Genomic DNA, 23,363 nt, shown 5'->3' with positions numbered 1-23,363 from the left:
CCTTTACAATAACTTTATTTTCAAGAATCAAATTTCTTCTTAACTTTTTACTTAAGGAGAAACATAAGAAATTGATAAGAACATTTCCAATGACCTTTTTGAGGAACAGCAAGTTTGCTTAACTTTCTTGTTAAGTCTATTGTTAAGGAAAAAATGGTAGTTAAGAAGAAATGTCTTCTTAAGAAGGTTTTGTGAATCTGGGCCCTGACTTGCTACGTATATCAAATGTAAATGTTCATGGAGTATTTTAATGAAAGTTTAGAGTTATGCACGTCAGCATTTTGGCAGTTGAGAAGGTTCTTGAGTGGGATGTTGAAATTTCCTCTAGATTAAACAGGAAATTAACAGCAGCAGAGAGGAAGTGACCCAAGAACAATAATACCACTTCCTATTTGAAGGCCGCCAGACTGGACTGACACTGGTCACCATAACAACCAGAGATGGAGTTGTGTTTCTGAGCTTCCAAGAGTGAGAAAGTACCTCTGCAGAACTCACCAAGGTAAAACCACTAAGAATTCAGCTAAAACAACAAACACTTTTTACAAAAGTATCAAAATGATTTTCCTAATGGAGCTCTCCATACGTTCCCATGCATTCCACCCCAGAACTCCGTCAGTCTCACCTTTCCCAGCGGTGGTGGCAGGCATCAAGCCGTCCATGTCAGCGCTGTGGGAGTGGGAAAGGCAGAGGGCAGTCATGGGTACCAGGCCCTCCTGTGGGGGGGTGAGGTCTGTGGTCCTGACCAGACACCAGCCCGATCGCTCACTGGACCGCTCCACTAGCTCCACGGTCTGACCGCAACGAACACTCAGCTCCTCAGCCCCGCCCGCCGAGAAGTCCAACAGGACCACGGTCAACTCACAGCCACCGGACAGCTAGAGAGGAGGGGGAGAGATGGCAGAGAAAGAGAGAGAAATAGAGGGAGAGAGATAGAGATAGAAAGAGAGTGAGAGAGAGGGGGAGAGAGATAGAAAGAGAGTGAGAGAGAGGGGAGAGAGGACAGAGAAAGAGAAAGAGAGAGAGGGAGAGATAGAGATAGAAAGAGAGGGAGAGAGAGGGAGAGAGATAGAGATAGAAAGAGAGAGAGGGAGAGAGATAGAGAGAGAAAGAGAGTGAGAGAGAGGGAGAGAGATAGAAAGAGAGAGAGAGAGAGAGAGAGAGGGAGAGAGATAGAAAGAGAGAGAGGGAGAGAGATAGAGATAGAAGGAGAGTGAGAGAGAGGGGAGAGAGGACAGAGAGAAAGAAAGAGAGAGAGGGAGAGAGATAGAAAGAGAGTGAGAGAGAGGGAGAGAGATAGAGATAGAAAGAGAGAGAGGGAGAGAGATAGAGATAGAAAGAGAGTGAGAGAGAGGGGAGAGAGGACAGAGAAAGAGAAAGAGAGAGAGGGAGAGATAGAGATAGAAAGAGAGTGAGAGAGAGGGGAGAGAGGACAGAGAGAAAGAAAGAGAGAGAGGGAGAGAGATAGAAAGAGAGAGAGAGAGGGAGAGAGATAGAGATAGAAAGAAAGAGAGGGAGAGAGATAGAGAGAGAAAGAGAGTGAGAGAGAGGGAGAGAGATAGAGATAGAAAGAGAGAGAGGGAGAGAGATAGAGAGAGAAAGAGAGTGAGAGAGAGGGAGAGAGATAGAAAGAGAGAGAGAGAGAGAGAGAGGGAGAGAGATAGAGATAGAAAGAGAGAGAGGGAGAGAGATAGAGATAGAAGGAGAGTGAGAGAGGGGAGAGAGGACAGAGAGAAAGAAAGAGAGAGAGGGAGAGAGATAGAAAGAGAGTGAGAGAGAGGGAGAGAGATAGAGATAGAAGAGAGAGGGAGAGAGATAGAGATAGAAAGAGAGTGAGAGAGAGGGAGAGAGATAGAGATAGAAAGAGAGTGAGAGAGAGGGGAGAGAGGACAGAGAGAAAGAAAGAGAGAGAGGGGAGAGATGGCAGAGAAAGAGAGAGAGAGAGGGAGAGAGATAGAGATAGAAAGAGAGAGAGGGAGAGAGATAGAGAGAGAAAGAGAGTGAGAGAGAGGGAGAGAGATAGAAAGAGAGAGAGAGAGAGAGAGGGAGAGAGATAGAGATAGAAAGAGAGAGAGGGAGAGAGATAGAGATAGAAGGAGAGTGAGAGAGAGGGGAGAGAGGACAGAGAGAAAGAAAGAGAGAGAGGGAGAGAGATAGAAAGAGAGTGAGGGAGAGGGGAGAGAGGACAGAGAGAAAGAAAGAGAGAGAGGGAGAGAGATAGAGATAGAAAGAGAGTGAGAGAGAGGGGGAAAGATAGAGATAGAAAGAGAGTGAGAGAGAGGGGGAGAGATGGCAGAGAAAGAGAAAGAGAGGGAGAGATAGAGATAGAAAGAGAGTGAGAGAGAGAGGGAGAGAGGACAGAGAGAAAGAAAGAGAGAGAGGGGGAGAGATAGAGATAGAAAGAGAGTGAGATAGAGGGGGAGAGAGGACAGAAGGAAAGAAAGAGAGTGAGGGAGAGAGATAGAGATAGAAAGAGAGTGAGAGAGAGGGAGAGAGATAGAGATAGAAAGAGAGAGAGGGAGAGAGATAGAGATAGAAAGAGAGTGAGAGAGGGGAGAGAGGACAGAGAGAAAGAAAGAGAGAGAGGGAGAGATGGCAGAGAAAGAGAGAGAGAGAGGGAGAGAGATAGAGATAGAAAGAGAGTGAGAGAGAGGGGGAGAGATAGAGATAGAAAGAGAGTGAGGGGAGAGATGGCAGAGAAAGAGAAAGAAAGAGAGAGAGGGAGAGAGATAGAAAGAGAGTGAGAGAGAGGGAGAGAGATAGAGATAGAAAGAGAGAGAGGGAGAGAGATAGAGATAGAAAGAGAGTGAGAGAGAGGGAGAGAGATAGAGATAGAAAGAGAGTGAGAGAGAGGGGAGAGAGGACAGAGAGAAAGAAAGAGAGAGAGGGGAGAGATGGCAGAGAAAGAGAGAGAGAGAGGGAGAGAGATAGAGATAGAAAGAGAGAGAGGGAGAGAGATAGAGAGAGAAAGAGAGTGAGAGAGAGGGAGAGAGATAGAAGAGAGAGAGAGAGAGAGAGGGAGAGAGATAGAGATAGAAGAGAGAGAGGGAGAGAGATAGAGATAGAAGGAGAGTGAGAGAGAGGGAGAGAGGACAGAGAGAAAAAAGAGAGAGAGGGAGAGAGATAGAAAGAGAGTGAGGGAGAGGGGAGAGAGGACAGAGAGAAAGAAAGAGAGAGAGGGAGAGAGATAGAGATAGAAAGAGAGTGAGAGAGAGGGGGAAAGATAGAGATAGAAAGAGAGTGAGAGAGAGGGGGAGAGATGGCAGAGAAAGAGAAAGAGAGGGAGAGAGATAGAGATAGAAAGAGAGTGAGATAGAGGGGAGAGAGGACAGAAGGAAAGAAAGAGAGTGAGGGAGAGAGATAGAGATAGAAAGAGAGTGAGAGAGAGGGAGAGAGATAGAGATAGAAAGAGAGAGAGGGAGAGAGATAGAGATAGAAAGAGAGTGAGAGAGAGGGGAGAGAGGACAGAGAGAAAGAAAGAGAGAGAGGGGAGAGATGGCAGAGAAAGGGAGAGAGATAGAGATAGAAAGAGAGTGAGAGAGAGGGGGAGAGATAGAGATAGAAAGAGAGTGAGGGGAGAGATGGCAGAGAAAGAGAGAGAGAGAGGGAGAGAGATAGAGATAGAAAGAGAGTGAGAGGGGGAGAGATAGAGAAAGAAAGAGAGGGGGAGAGATGGCAGAGAAAGAGAGAGAGAGAGAGGGAGAGAGATAGAAAGAGAGTGAGAGAGAGGGGGAGAGATGGCAGAGAAAGAGAAAGAGAGAGAGGGAGAGAGATAGAGATAGAAAGAGAGTGAGAGAGAGGGGAGAGAGGACAGAAAGAAAGAAAGAGAGAGAGGGTGTGTTAACATTGTGTAAAATGAGTGGCCTCAGGTTGTCTAGCGATTAGTCCCCACTCATTTAATAAAGAAAGAAAACATTGTGTAAAATGTGGTAATTTCAAAGTATGAGCTAAAGCTTCAAGAGATAAGTGAAAGTATAGAGTATAAGTAACCGTCTATGAACGACAGGAAAGACTGAGGGATGTAGAAGTTGTGGTCTTAACGTTGACACTGGTATGCAAGGCAGGGCAGAGCACAGACAGGCACACTATACCACATAGTCTCACACGTAAATCCTCCCAAATGACCTCTCTTGACCCCCCTTGTCTTACCCCCATAAACCAGTTCTGATTGAATTGGTTCAATAGCCCTGAAACTCTGGGTTGCCAGTTTGATTGAATTGGTTCAATAGCACTGAAACTCTGGGTTGCCAGTTTTGATTGAATAGGGTCAATGACCCTTAAACCTCAGGTTGCCAGTTCTGATTGAATAGGGTTCAATAACCCTGAAACTCTGGGTTACCAGTTTGATTGAATAGGATTCAATAGCCCTGAAACACTGGGTTTCCAGTGAGTGATTCCAGCCCCAGGAGTTTTGAAACACCTGACTAGAGCATGACCTGATCCTTATGGTACAGACAGAAGAAGGAAAACACTCACAACAAGGGAGAGAGAGAGAGAGGAGGGGAGAGAGAGGAGGGGAGAGATGGAGAGGGTATAAGAGAGTGGGGGAGACAGGGAAAGAGAGAGAGGAGGGGAGAGAGAGAGAGAGAGAGAGAGAGAGAGAGAGAGAGGGAGAGAGGACAGAGAGAAAGAAAGAGAGAGAGGGAGAGAGATAGAAAGAGAGAGAGAGAGGGAGAGAGATAGAGATAGAAAGAGAGAGAGGGAGAGAGATAGAGAGAGAAAGAGAGTGAGAGAGAGGGAGAGAGATAGAGATAGAAAGAGAGAGAGGGAGAGAGATAGAGAGAGAAAGAGAGTGAGAGAGAGGGAGAGAGATAGAAAGAGAGAGAGAGAGAGAGAGAGAGGGAGAGAGATAGAGATAGAAAGAGAGAGAGGGAGAGAGATAGAGATAGAAGGAGAGTGAGAGAGGGGAGAGAGGACAGAGAGAAAGAAAGAGAGAGAGGGAGAGAGATAGAAAGAGAGTGAGAGAGAGGGAGAGAGATAGAGATAGAAAGAGAGAGAGGGAGAGAGATAGAGATAGAAAGAGAGTGAGAGAGAGGGAGAGAGATAGAGATAGAAAGAGAGTGAGAGAGAGGGGAGAGAGGACAGAGAGAAAGAAAGAGAGAGAGGGGAGAGATGGCAGAGAAAGAGAGAGAGAGAGGGAGAGAGATAGAGATAGAAAGAGAGAGAGGGAGAGAGATAGAGAGAGAAAGAGAGTGAGAGAGAGGGAGAGAGATAGAGATAGAAAGAGAGAGAGAGAGAGATAGAGAGAAAGAGAGTGAGAGAGAGGGAGAGGGAGAGAGATAGAAAGAGAGAGAGAGAGAGAGAGAGGGAGAGAGATAGAGATAGAAAGAGAGAGAGGGAGAGAGATAGAGATAGAAGGAGAGTGAGAGAGGGGAGAGAGGACAGAGAGAAAGAAAGAGAGAGAGGGAGAGAGATAGAAAGAGAGTGAGAGAGAGGGAGAGAGATAGAGATAGAAAGAGAGAGAGGGAGAGAGATAGAGATAGAAAGAGAGTGAGAGAGGGAGAGAGATAGAGATAGAAAGAGAGTGAGAGAGAGGGAGAGAGGACAGAGAGAAAGAAAGAGAGAGAGGGGAGAGATGGCAGAGATAGAGAGAGAGAGAGGGAGAGAGATAGAGATAGAAAGAGAGAGAGGGAGAGAGATAGAGAGAGAAAGAGAGTGAGAGAGAGGGAGAGAGATAGAAAGAGAGAGAGAGAGAGAGGGAGAGAGATAGAGATAGAAAGAGAGAGAGGGAGAGAGATAGAGATAGAAGGAGAGTGAGAGAGAGGGGAGAGAGGACAGAGAGAAAGAAAGAGAGAGAGGGAGAGAGATAGAAAGAGAGTGAGGGAGAGGGGAGAGAGGACAGAGAGAAAGAAAGAGAGAGAGGGAGAGAGATAGAGATAGAAAGAGAGTGAGAGAGAGGGGGAAAGATAGAGATAGAAAGAGAGTGAGAGAGAGGGGGAGAGATGGCAGAGAAAGAGAAAGAGAGGGAGAGAGATAGAGATAGAAAGAGAGTGAGAGAGAGGGGAGAGAGGACAGAGAGAAAGAAAGAGAGAGAGGGGGAGAGATAGAGATAGAAAGAGAGTGAGATAGAGGGGAGAGAGGACAGAAGGAAAGAAAGAGAGTGAGGGAGAGAGATAGAGATAGAAAGAGAGTGAGAGAGAGGGAGAGAGATAGAGATAGAAAGAGAGAGAGGGAGAGAGATAGAGATAGAAAGAGAGTGAGAGAGAGGGGAGAGAGGACAGAGAGAAAGAAAGAGAGAGAGGGGAGAGATGGCAGAGAAAGAGAGAGAGAGAGGGAGAGAGATAGAGATAGAAAGAGAGTGAGAGAGGGGGAGAGATAGAGATAGAAAGAGAGTGAGGGGAGAGATGGCAGAGAAAGAGAAAGAAAGAGAGAGAGGGAGAGAGATAGAAAGAGAGTGAGAGAGAGGGAGAGAGATAGAGATAGAAAGAGGGAGAGGGAGAGAGATAGAGATAGAAAGAGAGTGAGAGAGAGGGAGAGAGATAGAGATAGAAAGAGAGTGAGAGAGAGGGGAGAGAGGACAGAGAGAAAGAAAGAGAGAGAGGGAGAGATGGCAGAGAAAGAGAGAGAGAGGGAGAGAGATAGAGATAGAAAGAGAGAGAGGGAGAGAGATAGAGAGAGAAAGAGAGTGAGAGAGAGGGAGAGAGATAGAAAGAGAGAGAGAGAGAGAGAGGGAGAGAGATAGAGATAGAAAGAGAGAGAGGGAGAGAGATAGAGATAGAAGGAGAGTGAGAGAGAGGGGAGAGAGGACAGAGAGAAAGAAAGAGAGAGAGGGAGAGAGATAGAAAGAGAGTGAGGGAGAGGGGAGAGAGGACAGAGAGAAAGAAAGAGAGAGAGGGAGAGAGATAGAGATAGAAAGAGAGTGAGAGAGAGGGGGAAAGATAGAGATAGAAAGAGAGTGAGAGAGGGGGAGAGATGGCAGAGAAAGAGAAAGAGAGGGAGAGAGATAGAGATAGAAAGAGAGTGAGAGAGAGGGAGAGAGGACAGAGAGAAAGAAAGAGAGAGAGGGGGAGAGATAGAGATAGAAAGAGAGTGAGATAGAGGGGAGAGAGGACAGAAGGAAAGAAAGAGAGTGAGGGAGAGAGATAGAGATAGAAAGAGAGTGAGAGAGAGGGAGAGAGATAGAGATAGAAAGAGAGAGAGGGAGAGAGATAGAGATAGAAAGAGAGTGAGAGAGAGGGGAGAGAGGACAGAGAGAAAGAAAGAGAGAGAGGGGAGAGATGGCAGAGAAAGAGAGAGAGAGAGGGAGAGAGATAGAGATAGAAAGAGAGTGAGAGAGAGGGGGAGAGATAGAGATAGAAAGAGAGTGAGGGGAGAGATGGCAGAGAAAGAGAGAGAGAGAGGGAGAGAGATAGAGATAGAAAGAGAGTGAGAGAGAGGGGGAGAGATAGAGAAAGAAAGAGAGAGGGGGAGAGATGGCAGAGAAAGAGAGAGAGAGAGAGGGAGAGAGATAGAAAGAGAGTGAGAGAGAGGGGGAGAGATGGCAGAGAAAGAGAAAGAGAGAGAGGGAGAGAGATAGAGATAGAAAGAGAGTGAGAGAGAGGGGAGAGAGGACAGAAAGAAAGAAAGAGAGAGAGGGTGTGTTAACATTGTGTAAAATGAGTGGCCTCAGGTTGTCTAGCGATTAGTCCCCACTCATTTAATAAAGAAAGAAAACATTGTGTAAAATGTGGTAATTTCAAAGTATGAGCTAAAGCTTCAAGAGATAAGTGAAAGTATAGAGTATAAGTAACCGTCTATGAACGACAGGAAAGACTGAGGGATGTAGAAGTTGTGGTCTTAACGTTGACACTGGTATGCAAGGCAGGGCAGAGCACAGACAGGCACACTATACCACATAGTCTCACACGTAAATCCTCCCAAATGACCTCTCTTGACCCCCCTTGTCTTACCCCCATAAACCAGTTCTGATTGAATTGGTTCAATAGCCCTGAAACTCTGGGTTGCCAGTTTGATTGAATTGGTTCAATAGCACTGAAACTCTGGGTTGCCAGTTTTGATTGAATAGGGTCAATGACCCTTAAACCTCGGGTTGCCAGTTCTGATTGAATAGGGTTCAATAACCCTGAAACTCTGGGTTGCCAGTTTGATTGAATAGGATTCAATAGCCCTGAAACACTGGGTTTCCAGTGAGTGATTCCAGCCCCAGGAGTTTTGAAACACCTGACTAGAGCATGACCTGATCCTTATGGTACAGACAGAAGAAGGAAAACACTCACAACAAGGGAGAGAGAGAGAGAGGAGGGGAGAGAGAGGAGGGGAGAGATGGAGAGGGTATAAGAGAGTGGGGGAGACAGGGAAAGAGAGAGAGGAGGGGAGAGAGAGAGAGAGAGAGAGAGAGAGAGAGAGAGAGAGAGGAGGGGAGAGACAGGGAGAGAGAAAGAGAGAGAGAGAGAGAGAGAGAGAGAGAGAGAGAGAGAGAGAGAAAGAGAAAGGAGGGGAGAGACAGGGAGAGAGAGAGAAAGAGAGAGAGAGAGAGAGAGGAGGGGAGAGACAGGGAGAGAGAGAGAGAAAGAGAGAGAGAGAGAGAGAGAGAGAGAGAGAGAGAGAGAGGGAGGGGGAGGAGGGGAGAGATGATAGGGTATGAGAAAGAGAAGAGGGGAGAGATGGAGAGGGTATAAGAGAGTGGGGGAGACAGGGAAAGAGAGAAAGAGAGAGAGAGAGAGAGAGTGAGGAGGGGAGAGAGAGAGAGAAAGAGAGAGAGAGGGAGGAGGGGAGAGACATGATAGGGTATGAGAAAGAGAAGAGGGGAGAGATGGAGAGGGTATAAGAGAGTGGGGGAGACAGGGAAAGAGAGAAAGAGAGAGAGAGTGAGGAGAGGAGAGAGAGAGAGAGGGAGGAGGGGAGAGACATGATAGGGTATGAGAAAGAGAAGAGGTGACAGATGGAGAGGGTATAAGAGAGTGGGGGAGACAGGGAAAGAGAAAGAGAGAGAGAGAGAGAGAGGGAGGAGGGGAGAGAGAGAGAGAGAGAGAGAGAGAGAGAGAGGAGGGGAGAGACAGGGAGGGTATCAAAGAGTGGGGGAGACAGGGAAAGAGAAAAAGAGAGAGAGAGAGAGAGAGAGAGAGTGAGGAGAGGAGAGAGAGGATAGGGTATAAGAGAGAGAGGAGGGGAGAAACAGAAAAGAGAGAGAGAGAGAGAGAGAGAGAGAGGGGGACTGGATAGGGTATAAGGACGGGAGAAACAGGGAGGAGGGGAGAGACAGTGAGAGAGAGGAGGGGAGAAAGGAAAGGAAACATGCTGATTGGACAAATATGTGAATATGTAAATCACGGCTGTCCTTCCAGGAGCTATCTGTTATCGAACACACACACACACACACACACACACACACACACACACACACACACACACACACACACACACACACACACACACACACACACACACACACACACACACACACACACACACACACACACACACACACACACACACACACACACATACACACACACCACACTCCATGGGGACTGTTGGGGTGTTCCCCATCCAAATCATTCACAGATGTTTTGGGAATCCTGCCATACGGACACAGCTTTCCCAACAGAGAGAGAGAGAGAGAGAGAGAGAGAGAGAGAGAGAGAGAGAGAGAGAGAAAGAGAGGATGGGAGGAAAGAGAGAGACTGAGGGAGGGAAAGAGAGAGAGAGAGAGCAACAGAGACAGATATTGTGAAAGTGAACAGTACAACCCGGGTAAAGAACTCCCAGTAGAGTTGTACTGATGGTGAAAATACACTCAGCTCTGAACAGTTTGGTTGTGACCACATACACACACACTTACATAGGCTACATACAAACTAAAACATCAGATGGTAAAACACCTGCTCCCAATGTCTCAGTGGGTCAGTCTAGAGGCATGGTGCTGCAACAGCAAGGTTGTGGGTTCGATTCCTGCATTGACGACATATGTTGACGGCTCCGTCAGTCGTCCTGGCTAAGAGCGTTTGCTAAATGACCATATCATAACAACATGGTCATAATAAAGTGTATAATAATATATATGTATATTAATACGAAACACGCAATCTAAATGAAACATTCAAGATGTGTAGAAATGTATACATACCAAGATATCACTGGTGAACTGTTCCCCAAACTATGCAGAATGACTTTAAACACTGTGTGAGGGAAACACCCTCTCTCTCTCTCTCACCCTCATAACACATATACACACACACGCGTGCGCACATATGCGCACACAACACACACAGCTACTGCTACAGGGATGAGGTCATGAGACTGGTCTATTGTTTTGGGGAGACACCCCTCTGGTCCTGTTTTGGCTCTCTGTACTGCACTGCCTCAGAGGAGGGGAGAAGAATCGCTCACTTCCTGCAATTCCTATGGTGGCCAGATGGTGACACTAACAAAAGATTGGAGTACAGAAAGATATCTCTTCGGTGTTATATCCTCTCCAAATTGCACTGTGAAAGACAGCAGAAGACAACTGTGAGAAGTACAATAAAGAGGTGAATGAAAAGGTCAAGTCCAACTTCTATGTTGATGACTGCCTTAAATATAGTGGCCACAGAAGAACAAGCCATAGCTCTCACAAAAAAACCTCAGAGATGTGTGCGGTCAGGGTAGGTTCAAGTTGACCAAGTGGGTCAGCAACAGCCGTGAGGAACACAAAGCCAAGCAGATAAAAGATCTGGACCTGGACAGAGAGAAGCTGCCTGTTGAAAAAGCACTTGGAATCCAATGGAACAATGAAAGTGATGTGTTTACCTTCCGAGTCATCATCGAGAACAGACCCCTTACGAGAAGAGGTATCTCTCAACCATCAGCTCTGTTTACCATCCATTACGTTTCCTCGCCCCATTTATCTTAAAGGCAAAGCAGATTCTTCAAGAGTTTTAAAGTGTGGATGGGACGAAGTCATCCCGAAGAACACTTTATTTCATGGAGGAGATGGCTCTCAGAGGTGGACCAGCTGTCCAGATTCCAGATTGACTGGTACATGATGCCTGAGAACAGCTGCATCACTTTGGTGACGCAAGTGAACAAGGTTATGGCAGGTTAAAGGTCCACATTGCATTCATGCTGGGGAAATCTAGAGTGTATCCACTCAAGCAGATGACGATCCCCAGACTGGAAGTTGCTGTAGCAACATTGGCGGTGCGAGTGGACAGGATGTTAAGGTTGGAGCTCCAGATTGAACTCTAGGAGTCAACTTCCTGGACAGAAACTTCCTGGACTGACAGCCAGTCTGTGCTAAAATACATCCGCAACGATACCAAGAGATTCCATACCTTTGTGGCTAATAGGGTTGCTGTGATCCGTGACATATCGAAAGCAAAACAGTGGAGGTATTTGATCTCCAAACCAAACCCAGCCGACGATGCCTCAAGAGGGTTACATGTTGAAACTTTCCTGAACTCAAAGAGATGGCTCAAAGGACCAGAATACCTGGAGAAAGCAGAAACACACTTGCCGAAAGTCCCCGAGGAGCTTGGCTCCATCCCTCCGGATGATCCAGAGGTGAGAAAAGACGTAAAGTACAAGTGTGGAAGAAAAGAGTCCGACCAGCAAGCTGATTGAGTACTACTCAATATGGAACAGCTGGAAGAAAGCAGTTTCCTGGAGGCTGAAACTGAACTCTCTCCTCTTCCATCCTATCATCTCTTCCCTCTGCTCATACCTTCTCCAACCTATCTCTGCTCATACCTTCTCCAACCTATCTCCTGATTCTGCCTCCTCAACCCTCCTCTCTTCCCTTTCTGCATCCTTTGACTCTCTATGTCCCCTATCCTCCAGGCCGGCTCGGTCCTCCCCTCCCGCTCCGTGGCTCGACGACTCACTGCGAGCTCACAGAACAGTGCTCCGGGCAGCCGAGCGGAAATGGAGGAAAACTCGCCTCCCTGCGGACCTGGCATCCTTTCACTCCCTCCTCTCTACATTTTCCTCCTCTGTCTCTGCTGCTAAAGCCACTTTCTTCCACTCTAAATTCCAAGCATCTGCCTCTAACCCTAGGAAGCTCTTTGCCACCTTCTCCTCCCTCCTGAATCCTCCTCCCCCCCCCCCTCCTCCCTCTCTGCAGATGACTTCGTCAACCATTTTGAAAAGAAGGTCGACGACATCCGATCCTCGTTTGCTAAGTCAAACGACACCGCTGGTTCTGCTCACACTGCCCTACCCTGTGCTCTGACCTCTTTCTCCCCTCTCTCTCTCCAGATGAAATCTCGCTTCTTGTGACGGCCGGCCGCCCAACAACCTGCCCGCTTGACCCTATCCCCTCCTCTCTTCTCCAGACCATTTTCGGAGACCTTCTCCCTTACCTCACCTCGCTCATCAACTCATCCCTGACCGCTGGCTACGTCCCTTCCGTCTTCAAGAGAGCGAGAGTCGCACCCCTTCTGAAAAAACCTACACTCGATCCCTCCGATGTCAACAACTACAGACCAGTATCCCTTCTTTCTTTTCTCTCCAAAACTCTTGAACGAGCCGTCCTTGGCCAGCTCTCCCGCTATCTCTCTCAGAATGACCTTCTTGATCCAAATCAGTCAGGTTTCAAGACTAGTCATTCAACTGAGACTGCTCTTCTCTGTATCACGGAGGCGCTCCGCACTGCTAAAGCTAACTCTCTCTCCTCTGCTCTCATCCTTCTAGACCTATCGGCTGCCTTCGACACTGTGAACCATCAGATCCTCCTCTCCACCCTCTCCGAGTTGGGCATCTCCGGCGCGGCCCACGCTTGGATTGCGTCCTACCTGACAGGTCGCTCCTACCAGGTGGCGTGGCGAGAATCTGTCTCCTCGCCACGCGCTCTCACCACTGGTGTCCCCCAGGGCTCTGTTCTAGGCCCTCTCCTATTCTCGCTATACACCAAGTCACTTGGCTCTGTCATAACCTCACATGGTCTCTCCTATCATTGCTATGCAGACGACACACAATTAATCTTCTCCTTTCCCCCTTCTGATGACCAGGTGGCGAATCGCATCTCTGCATGTCTGGCAGACATATCAGTGTGGATGACGGATCACCACCTCAAGCTGAACCTCGGCAAGACGGAGCTGCTCTTCCTCCCGGGGAAGGACTGCCCGTTCCATGATCTCGCCATCACGGTTGACAACTCCATTGTTTCCTCCTCCCAGAGCGCTAAGAACCTTGGCGTGATCCTGGACAACACCCTGTCGTTCTCAACTAACATCAAGGCGGTGGCCCGTTCCTGTAGGTTCATGCTCTACAACATCCGCAGAGTACGACCCTGCCTCACACAGGAAGCGGCGCAGGTCCTAATCCAGGCACTTGTCATCTCCCGTCTGGATTACTGCAACTCGCTGTTGGCTGGGCTCCCTGCCTGTGCCATCAAACCCCTACAACTCATCCAGAACGCCGCAGCCCGTCTGGTGTTCAACCTTCCCAAGTTCTCTCACGTCACCCCGCTCCTCCGCTCTCTCCACTGGCTTCCAGTTGAAGCTCGCATCCGCTACAAGACCATGGTGCTTGCCTACGGAGCTGTGAGGGGAACGGCACCGCAGTACCTCCAGGCTCTGATCAGGCCCTACACCCAAACAAGGGCACTGCGTTCATCCACCTCTGGCCTGCTCGCCTCCCTACCACTGAGGAAGTACAGTTCCCGCTCAGCCCAGTCAAAACTGTTCGCTGCTCTGGCCCCCAATGGTGGAACAAACTCCCTCACGACGCCAGGACAGCGGAGTCAATCACCACCTTCCGGAGACACCTGAAACCCCACCTCTTCAAGGAATACCTAGGATAGGATAAGTAATCCTTCTCACCCCCCTCCCCCTTAATGATTTAGATGCACTATTGTAAAGTGGCTGTTCCACTGGATGTCAGAAGGTGAATTCACCAATTTGTAAGTCGCTCTGGATAAGAGCGTCTGCTAAATGACTTAAATGTAAATGTAAATGTAAGTTCTACAGTTAGGCCAGAAAAGGAAAGTTCTCACAAAAACGGATCCAGAATCAGATCAGAGTTTAACAAACTCATTGAAGGAACAAACTGACATTTTCAAACTAACGTTTGGAAAATAAAGTCTCTCTGTGGATGACCTAGATGAAGAAGAAAGGGTAATCATTTGATTTGAGCAAAGACAGCACTTTAAACAAATTGCACTCATTGTGAAAGGAAGACAGTGTGCCAAGGGAAGCGGCTCAATCTGTAAGCTTTATCCAATTGTTGACAATGGCATTCTGAGAGTGGGAGGAAGGTTAAGCAAAGCTGCTATGCCTATAGAACTAAAGAATCCTATGATCCTGCCCAAAGACTTCCACATCTTCAGACTGATCATCCATGAGCAGGTTGGTCACTCTGGGAGAGGACACATGCTTTCCAGTCTTCACCAGCGATATTAGATGCCATGTGCCAAGTCCTTAGCATGGAAGATCCTAAGAGCTGTGTCTTCTGCAGCCGGGTACAAGCTAGAGCTGGAGAACAGAAGATGGCCGACCTTCCACAAGATCGGGTGTCACCTGATTTGCCGCCTTTCACCCATGTGGGCATAGATTACTTCGTCCCCATAGAGGTGAAGCGAGGCCGCGTTCATGTGAAGCGGTATGGTGTGATCCTTACTTGCCTTTTGAGTCGAGTTGTCCACTTAGAATTTGCTAGTTACCTGGATACTGATTCCTGCATCAATGCCCTGCGCAGGTTCATCTGTGGAAGAGGCCCAGTAACAAGTATCAGAACAGACAATGGCACCAACTTTGTTGGAACACACAGAGAGCTAGGAGAAGCGCTGAAAGAGCTGGTTCACAACAAGATTCAAAATGCATTACTGAAGGAAGGAGTGAATTGGTCATTCAACCCTCCCTCAGGAGGGCACCATGGGGGTATGGGAGAGGTTGAAAAAGATCCTCTATTCAGTCCTTAAAGAGCAAGTACTGGATGATGAGGCTTTGCAGACAGCCTTGTGTGAAGTTGAGGCGATCATGAATGACAGACCAATCACAACTGTCACAAATTACCCTAACGATCTAAAACCCCAGACTCCGAACCATCCACTTTATCTGAAAACAAAGCCAGTCCTGCCACCAGGACTATTCCAGAGAGGAGACCTATACTCACCAAGGAGATGGAAGCAGGTACAATATATCACTGACCTCTTCTGGAAGAGATGGATCAGGGAGTATCTTCCACTTATGCAGGAGTGGAACAAGTGGAAGAAAACTAAGAGAAACTTCAGTCCTGGTGACCTTGTTTCCATTGTGGATGACACCACTCCAAGGAACTCCTGGCTAATGGGGCGTGTGGTGGAGGCGTGTGGTGGAGGCGTGTGGTGGAGGCGTGTGGTGGAGGTGTGTGGTGGAGGCGTGTGGTGGAGGCGTGTGGTGGAGGCGTGTGGTGGAGGCGTGTGGTGGGGGCGTGTGGTGGGGGCGTGTGGTGGAGGCGTGTGGTGGAGGCGTGTGGTGGAGGCGTGTGGTGGAGGCGTGTGGTGGAGGCGTGTGTCAGTGCAGTTAACAATTAGAGGCCGGTATGTTAGAGCCGATTTGGACATATTTGTATAAAAGACAGAACATACAGAGCTCCATGTGTGTAAATATATGAATGTATGTGATGAATTATTAGGTACGTACCTGTATGATTTATATTTACCTGGTTGAGGTATATTCCTTTGTTATTAGTGTACCTTAGTTTCTGCCCCCTCTTGCCCATTCATTGTACTGTGGTAAGTGTGTTAGTGGTAGGATAAAGACAGGAAGTTAGGCCTTCGGGGGTGGAGGGAGTCCTAGCTAGACGGTTTAGAGTTTTGACCAGACATACAAACAGAACATAATATGCATTTTCATGTCAAGTAATCTATGCCTTAAGTTGATTAGAGAATCACTTTAGTTAGATATAAGAAAAATCAATCATCTATTTTGTTGCACCATTTCTCTGGATCTTATTGAATGTTTTTGCCGTTTGGCTTTTGGGAACTTTGAATGTGGACTGTATGCGTCAGAAACAACCCTGCCCCAGGCTTGGCAGTGGCTATGTTCCATTAGCAAAGGAAGCCCCTACACTCATAGAACGTCAACAAAAAGTCATACACTCTTACACGCTCTTAGAGTCTCTGCATGAGTATATATACACACTTAGAACAGATCACTCTTGGGTAATTTTTGTGTAAATAGTGGTGGCTGCTGGGTAGTGTAGTCTGTCTCTACCTTGTCGCTGTCTGCGGTGTTCTGAGAGGTGCGGGAGGCAATGGAGACGGTGTCCGGCTGGCTGCTGGCATCTCCCAGGCTGTCTGCATCCTCATTGGTGTCTCTGGGGGGTGACGCGTAAACATAAAAATATCATGATACCTACCGCACAACCTGATGAAACTTACATAATAAAAGCCATAGAGATCCTATCGAAGTTCCAGAATGGGGTGAAAATGGCAGCCATATTGGACAGAGAGAAATCCAACCCAGTCTAATGTGAATGAATGGCAGCCATATTGGACAGAGAGAAATCCAACCCAGTCTCATGCGAATGAATGGCAGCCATATTGGACAGGGAGAAATCCAACCCAGTCTCATGTGAATGAATGGCAGCCATATTGGACAGAGAGAAATCCCACCCAGTCTAATGTGAATGAATGGCAGCCATATTGGACAGAGAGAAATCCCACCCAGTCTAATGTGAATGAATGGCAGCCATATTGGACAGAGAGAAATCCAACCCAGTCAAATGTGAATGAATGGCAGCCATATTGGACAGAGAGGAATCCCACCCAGTCTAATGTGAATGAATGGCAGCCATATTGGACAGAGAGAAATCCAACCCAGTCTCATGCGAATGAATGGCAGCCATATTGGATAGAGAGAAATCCAACCCAGTCTAATGTGAATGAATGGCAGCCATATTGGACAGAGAGAAATCCAACCCAGTCTAATGTGAATGAATGGCAGCCATATTGGTCAGGGAGAAATCCAACCCAGTCTAATGTGAATGAATGGCAGCCATATTGGACAGGGAGAAATCCAACCCAGTCTAATGTGAATGAATGGCAGCCATATTGGACAGAGAAAAATCCAACCCAGTGTCATGTGAATGAATGGCAGCCATATTGGACAGGGAGAAATCCTACCCAGTCTAATGTGAATGAATGGCAGCCATATTGGTCAGGGAGAAATCCAACCCAGTCTAATATGAATGAATGGCAGCCATATTGGACAGGGAGAAATCCAACCCAGTTTAATGTGAATGAATGGCAGCCATATTGGACAGAGAGAAATCCAACCCAGTCTAATGTGAATGAATGGCAGCCATATTGGACAGAGAGAAATCCAACCCAGTCTCATGCGAATGAATGGCAGCCATATTGGACAGGGAGAAATCCAACCCAGTCTCATGTGAATGAATGGCAGCCATATTGGACAGAGAAATCCCACCCAGTCTAATGTGAATGAATGGCAGCCATATTGGACAGAGAGAAATCCCACCCAGTCTAATGTGAATGAATGGCAGCCATATTGGACAGAGAGAAATCCAACCCAGTCTCATGCGAATGAATGGCAGCCATATTGGACAGGGAGAAATCCAACCCAGTCTCATGTGAATGAATGGCAGCCATATTGGACAGAGAGAAATCCCACCCAGTCTAATGTGAATGAATGGCAGCCATATTGGACAGGGAGAAATCCCACCCAGTCTAATGCGAATGGCAGCCATATTGGACAGAGAGAAATCCAACCCAGTCTAATGTGAATGAATGGCAGCCATATTGGACAGGGAGAAATCCCACCCAGTCTAATGTGAATGAATGGCAGCCATATTGGACAAGGAGAAATCCAACCCAGTCTAATGTGAATGAATGGCAGCCATATTGGACAGAGAGAAATCCAACCCAGTCAAATGTGAATGAATGGCAGCCATATTGGACAGAGAGGAATCCCACCCAGTCTAATGTGAATGAATGGCAGTCATGTTGGACAGAGAGAAATCCAACCCAGTCTCATGCGAATGAATGGCAGCCATATTGGATAGAGAGAAATCCAACCCAGTCTAATGTGAATGAATGGCAGCCATATTGGACAGAGAGAAATCCAACCCAGTCTAATGTGAATGAATGGCAGCCATATTGGTCAGGGAGAAATCCAACCCAGTCTAATGTGAATGAATGGCAGCCATATTGGACAGGGAGAAATCCAACCCAGTCTAATGTGAATGAATGGCAGCCATATTGGACAGAGAGAAATCCAACCCAGTGTCATGTGAATGAATGGCAGCCATATTGGACAGGGAGAAATCCCACCCAGTCTAATGTGAATGAATGGCAGCCATATTGGTCAGGGAGAAATCCAACCCAGTCTAATATGAATGAATGGCAGCCATATTGGACAGGGAGAAATCCAACCCAGTCTAATGTGAATGAATGGCAGCCATATTGGACAGAGAGAAATCCAACCCAGTCTAATGTGAATGAATGGCAGCCATATTGGACAGAGAGAAATCCAACCCAGTCTAATGTGAATGAATCGCAGCCATATTGGTCAGGGAGAAATCCAATCCAGTCTCATGTGAATGAATGGCAGCCATATTGGACAGGGAGAAATCCAACCCAGTCTAATGTGAATGAATGGCAGCCATATTGGACAGGGAGAAATCCCACCCAGTCTAATGTGAATGAATGGCAGCCATATTGGTCAGGGAGAAATCCAACCCAGTCTAATGTGAATGAATGGCAGCCATATTGGTCAGGGAGAAATCCAATCCAGTCTCATGTGAATGAATGGCAGTAGAGACATAATCCTGATTTTACTGATGGAGGAGAATAAAAGTAAGGCATGTGATATATCATACATTATGTAACAGAATCATTGTCAACCTAAAATATTGTTATATAATTTTAAATAAATAAAATATATGTAAACAGACCATAAATGTCTAAATGTTTCCTTTCTTGGAAAGCTGAGAGTGCTATTATATGATACAATATCAGAACTTGTTGTATTTACACTTGTAAATATCATCAACTGAATCATCAACTGATGCAGCCAGTGTGGATGTGGATTGACTGCATTGTTTGAATGGAATGTTGGCATATTAGCATTTAATTTGAAACATTCATGGAATCATTCCTCTAAAACTGTCTGGCTAGCTAACAAACAAACAGTGCAGATAAATTCTTCAAATGTATTATTTAACACAATATCTTATCACAGCACTGGCAAACCATGTTTGACCAACTCCCTGACCACAATATCTGACATTTATCCCAACATAAGAAGGTTCATGACCATTCTAGTATTCTAATTCCTAATTCTATACTAAAAACACTCAAACCCACTTCTCTGTCTTGCAAGTAATACAAACGGTACAACCACCTTAGCAGTACAAGAGACAAGAGAGGAAGTGGGCTGTGTGTGTGCATGTATGTACAAACCTCCTGTTGATGCTGCGTGTGCGGACCAGGGTGGGGGCGGGGGTCTTGGGGAGGGGGATGGGCTCCCTCAACGCTCCTCTCAGATGGCCACGTCTCTCCTGGATCACCTGACGCACGCTACGTACCCACTCCTGCTTCAGCTCCAGAGATGAGGCCTGGGAGGGAGGGAGGGAGGGAGGGTGATAGAGAGAGAGAGATAGAGAACGGGAGGGGAGTTAGAGAGGGAGAGAGAGAAGGGGGAGGGCAGGAGATAGTGATAAAATGAGACAAACAGATAGTAAAGTAAATATAGGAAAGCACAACAGGAGCCACATCAGAGGAGAGTGCACGTGAAAAGGTTCACCAGAGATGTTTTAATTGTTTATTGAACCTTTATTTAACTAGGCAAGTCAGTTAAGAACAACGTATTATCTACAATGACAGCCTACCCCGGCCAAACCCTAACCCGGGCTTCGCAGGGCCAATTCTGCGCCACCCTATGGGACTCCCAATCACGGCCGGTTGTGATACAGCCTGGAATCAAACCTGAGTCTGTAGTGATGCCTCTAGCACTGAGATGCAGTTGGAGAGTGCACATGAAAAGGTTCACCAGAGATGACAGGCAGTAGGAGAGTGCACTTGAGAATATATTTGGCTGTTACCTTGAGGACGGTCTTGTTGTCCGAGGTGGGGGTACGGCCCACCCACAAAGCAAACTTACAGGGGTCCCCTTCAATATGCTCTGTCACCCCCAACTCTGATGTCTGGAAGAGGACACACGGCAGTTAATATTTCCTTTGGGAAACGAGGTGGGGTATATGGGATGTAGAATGCATGAAAGTATATATATGTGTTGTAGCCATACCCTCAAGCTGCTATTGCAGAGGTACCTGGTGTGATAGAGTAATATTTTATATGTGTATTACTATGTTTATGGTATAGTATTGTATAGTATGGTATAGTATAGTATGGTATGGTATAGTATTGTATAGTATGGTATGGTATAGTATTGTATGTTATGGTATGGTATAGTATTGTATGTTATGGTATGGTATAGTATTGTATAGTACGGTATAGTATGGTATGGTATAGTATTGTATAGTATGGTATGGTATAGTATTGTATTGTATGGTATAGCATGCTATAGTATAGTATTGTATAGTATGGTATGATATAGTATAGAATGGTATAGTATGGTATGGTATGGTATGGTATAGTATGGTATAGTATGGTATGGTATGGTATAGTATTGTATAGTATGGTATTATATAGTATAGAAATGCTATAGTATGGTATGGTATAGTATGGTATAGTATGGCATAGTATAGTATTGTATAGTATAGTATGGTATAGTATGGCATAGTATAGGATTGTATAGTATGGTATTATATAGTATAGAATGCTATAGTATGGTATGGTATAGTATGGTATGGTATAGTATTGTATAGTATGGTATTATATAGTATAGAATGCTATAGTATGGTATGGTATGGTATAGTATGGTATAGTATGGCATAGTATAGTATTGTATAGTATAGTATGGTATAGTATGGCATAGTATAGTATTGTATAGTATGGTATGGTATAGTATAGAATGGTATAGTACAGTACAGTACCCTCAGCCTGCTCTTGTAGAGGTACTTGGTGTGGTAGAGTAATAGTGTATAGGTGTTTTACTATGTGTATAGTTGAGATGGGAGTACAGTATGGTATGGTGCAGTATGGTACAGTATAGTATGGTATTAGTTTAGTATTGTATGGTATGGCATGGTATTTTATGGTATGGTTTTAGTATAGTATGGTATAGTATGGTATTAGTGTAGTATGGTATGATATTATATAGTATATTATAGTATGGTATAGTATAGTATGGTATAGTATGGCATTAGTGTAGTATAGTATGATATTAGTATAGTATATTATAGTATGGTATAGTATAGTATGGTATAGTATGGTATGGTATAGTATAGCTATGGTATAGTACAGTATAGTATGGTATGCCTTTAGTATAGTATAGTATGGTAGAGTATAGTATAGGTGTTTTAGTATGTGTATAGTTATGGTATAGTATGATATGGTATAGTATGGTATAGTATGATATAGTATAGTATGGTATGGTATGATATAGTATGGTATGGTATGGTATGATATATTATGGTATGGTATAGTATAGTATAGTATGATATAGTATGGTATATAGTATAGTATGGTATGATATAGTATGATATAGTATAGTGTATATATAGTATAGTATAGTATAGTATGATATAGTATAGTATAGTATAGTATGGTATAGTATAGTATGGTATATATAGTATATATAGTATAGTATGGTATAGTATGATATGGTATAGTATAGTATGGTATAGTATATTATAGTATAGTATAGTATGCTTATAGTATAGTATGATATGGTATAGTATGATATGGTATAGTATAATATAGTATGTATATAGTATAGTATGATATGGTATATGGTATAGTATAGTATATATGGTATAGTATGATATGGTATAGTATGGTATAGTATGATATAGTATAGTATGTATGGTATATAGTATGATAGTATAGTATGGTATAGTATGATATGGTATAGTATGATATGGTATGGTATGGTATAGTATGATATAGTATAGTATGATATGGTATAGTATGATATGGTATAGTATGATATGGTATAGTATGGTATGATATAGTATGATATGGTATAGTATGGTATAGTATGATATGGTATAGTATGATATGGTATGGTATGGTATGATATAGTATAGTATGATATGGTATGGTATGGTATAGTATGATATAGTATAGTATGATATGGTATAGTATGATATGGTATAGTATGGTATGGTATGGTATAGTATGATATGGTATAGTATGGTATAGTATGATATGGTATAGTATGATATGGTATGGTATGGTATAGTATGATATAGTATAGTATGATATGGTATAGTATGGTATAGTATGATATGGTATAGTATGATATGGTATAGTATGGTATAGTATGATATAGTATAGTATGATATGGTATAGTATGGTATAGTATGATATGGTATAGTATGATATGGTATGGTATGGTATGGTATAGTATAGTATGGTATGGTATGGTATAGTATGATATGGTATAGTATGATATAGTATAGTATGATATGGTATAGTATGATATAGTATAGTATGGTATGGTATGGTATAGTATGATATGGTATAGTATGGTATAGTATGATATGGTATAGTATGATATGGTATGGTATGGTATAGTATGATATGGTATAGTATAGTATGATATAGTATAGTATGATATGGTATAGTATAGTATGGTATAGTATGATATAGTATAGTATGATATGGTATAGTATGGTATAGTATGATATGGTATAGTATGATATGGTATAGTATGATATGGTATAGTATGCTATAGTATGGTATAGTATAGTATAGTATGGTATAGTATGATATGCTATAGTATGCTATAGTATGGTATAGTATAGTATAGTATAGTATGGTATAGTATGATATGGTATAGTATGATATGGTATAGTATGCTATAGTACGGTATAGTATAGTATAGTATAGTATAGTATAGTATAGTATAGTATGGTATGCTTTAGTATAGTATAGTATGGTATAGTATGATATGGTATAGTATGCTATAGTACGGTATAGTATAGTATAGTATATTATGGTATGCTTTAGTATAGTATAGTATGATATAGTATGACATGGTATAGTATGCTATAGTACGGTATAGTATAGTATTGTATGGTATGCTTTAGTATAGTATAGTATGGTATAGTATGATATGGTATAGTATGATATGGTATAGTATGATATGGTATAGTATAGTATGGTATAGTATAGTATGGTATAGTATGATATGGTATAGTACCCTCAGCCTGCTCTTGTAGAGGTACTTGATACGTCCGGAGGAGTCCTTTATCTCTTTACTGAAGACCAGCGAGAGCTCGAACAGGAATAGGTGGCGTTCCCGGCCTTTCCTGATAAGGGATTTAGGATCCCACACCTGGAAGGTATCCTGCAGGAGCAGTTCTCCCTGCACCTCCAA

At 44.6% G+C, this 23,363-nt stretch overlaps 1 pseudogene; it reads right to left on the bottom strand.

The window, feature by feature from the left end:
- Positions 1–539: 539 nt before the first annotated feature.
- Positions 540–23,363, bottom strand: part of LOC135542966 (kalirin-like) — a 62,523-nt pseudogene continuing 39,699 nt past the window's right edge.

This window comes from Oncorhynchus masou, chromosome 7, assembly GCF_036934945.1.
Source record: "Oncorhynchus masou masou isolate Uvic2021 chromosome 7, UVic_Omas_1.1, whole genome shotgun sequence".
NCBI classification, from domain to species: Eukaryota; Metazoa; Chordata; class Actinopteri; order Salmoniformes; family Salmonidae; genus Oncorhynchus; species Oncorhynchus masou.
This window is presented reverse-complemented; position numbering and strand designations above follow the sequence as displayed.